General features: G+C 34.0%; 1 non-coding gene across 1 annotated transcript; it reads right to left on the bottom strand.

The window, feature by feature from the left end:
- Positions 1-290: 290 nt before the first annotated feature.
- On the bottom strand, positions 291-394 carry LOC141567381 (small nucleolar RNA U13). Its single transcript, XR_012489975.1, has one exon. It is a non-coding gene; the product is annotated as a small nucleolar RNA U13 (small nucleolar RNA).
- Between the last annotated feature and the right edge of the window lie 1690 nt (positions 395-2084).

Here is a 2084-nt window from a genome sequence, read left to right as displayed (position 1 = left end):
TTCTTCGGTAACAGGGTAAGAACCAACATTTAAATAAATTAGTTGCAAGGTATTAGGTGAAACCAAATGAAATTTTGACTTATGAAGATAGCAATTTTGTATGATTCAACTTAACATATGCTCTTTTCACTAAAAGAGTGCGAATGAAGCCAAAACCCCAATTATGGCCTGTTATATACCATACATTTCATTTTTTATATTGATTTGTCTACTTAATTTAACTAAAGATATATATATATTTTTTGAACCCCACAGAGCTCTGTCAAAAACACAAAACTATTTTTTTTTCACATCAGATGGGTAATGTACCGATGTCATAATAAGGTTTGAGGGAGGCACATGTCACACAAAAACATGAACAACTAATCATCACACTTATGAACTACAAAAGGATCACAAAACTATTTTCAATCATAGAAAGGGCTAAGCCATCAGTCGCCAGTGAGTTTTGGCGTATTTTTGTTTGATATGTCTGTTATAAAGCAACCTGGTAATTTAACTCAAATTTGAAAGTAAACGGATGTCACATGAAGGCATCTATTTAATGATTAGGCCTCTTGGACATGTAATATGCTGGAGTAGTCCATCCTACAATTTTTTCTATTCTCTTACTAAGAGCTCTAAGTAATGAAGGACCAAAAAGAATTTCCTGTGCAAAGAAAGGCAAAGGACTTAAAAAGAATGTCTCATACTTAGTCATTGTTTTACAGTAAGCCTTGATAGTATCTGAATCTCAAAAGTTTGCCCTAGGCTTTAAAAAAAAACAACTCAAATACTCCCACCAAATTTGAGTTATTTGATTACCTAATCAAGAATCCCTCATGAGCATTGGCATTCTAAACCTGACAATCTATTTCTGATTGCTACCGTGAAGGACTAAAAGCTATCGGGAATGTGTGGTTTCAAATTACAGTTCTTGATATTATAGTAAGATAAGCATGTTGCTCATAGATGCCTATATCTCTAGGGGAGGGCCCCTAGAGATCAGCTGGTCTAAGCCCCTCTGTTCACAGAGGAGGAAACTGAGGCTCAGAGAGAGTAAGAAATTTAGCCTACACAGAAAGTTAATGAGATACATAAAGTGACCAAAGAGTGTTCAGCTCCTGGTCAGAACTTCTTTTATATTCTGTAGTTCTCTTAACTCAGAAATTCACCATCAAAAATATCAGTGTTAGGAAAAAAGAAAAAAAGACTAGTTTAAAACGGGCTTTTGTAAGCCTGGAAAATCATGATTCTCCAGAAATACCATTAAAAAAAAATAAAAAGTGTTACCCTTCAGAGGTCAGGAATAACGATGGTAAACAAAATACTTTCCATATCCTGAACTCGAGGCCATCCTTCTATGAATAAGGAAATGTGGGCGAAAAGAATAGTAGATCCTATCTTTCCATATTCCATCTGTATTTGAACAAAAATATCTCACAAATAGTGATCAGGACTCATTTCCCTCTATTCAAATAAGCTGTGGGCTTCTGGTGTGTTTCCCAGACAACTCTTAGGGCAAAGTTGGAGGGATTCAAAGCTTGAATCTAATTTTCTCGTTGCATTATCTGATAATATTAATAAATAATTATTAATAAATATTAATAAACATGATTTAATATTTAAACAATCTCTCTTCCTTTCAGTTTGATGTTTTGTTTTTAGTGGAAAATAATTGTGTCAGAAAAGTGATTGTGTTCTTTTAAGCAAGAACTGTCACAATCTGACTAAGAGGAACAAACATGAGGGAAAATTTAAGTGTCACTTTAGGCAATATGTCAACATTATTTCCTAAGAGACTTGATAATGTCTCCAGGGGAGTGGGAATTAAAGTTCCTTGAACTAATTATTGTGGTGCAACAACTCACTGTATGACCACAGCTCAATTACTTGTACACAAATTTCTTATTTCTAATGCATTGTGTACAAGTATCAGCTCTGCCTTACTGGGGTTATCATAAGGAAAATGGTCTTTTGGTTAAGTGTTGGTTTAGTAGTTATGAAATTTCTGTACATACATACCGTATTTCAACTTCCTGCGAATCACATAAGCTTATATTAGCTAATGATCTTTCTGTAGCAAACAGAAAACAAATTTACTT

This window comes from Rhinolophus sinicus, chromosome 5 (assembly GCF_057876585.1).
Source record: "Rhinolophus sinicus isolate RSI-liver-muscle chromosome 5, RSI-T2T, whole genome shotgun sequence".
NCBI classification, from domain to species: domain Eukaryota; kingdom Metazoa; phylum Chordata; class Mammalia; order Chiroptera; family Rhinolophidae; genus Rhinolophus; species Rhinolophus sinicus.
Note: the sequence above shows the minus strand (reverse complement) of the source record. Positions and strands in the feature narration are given on the sequence as shown.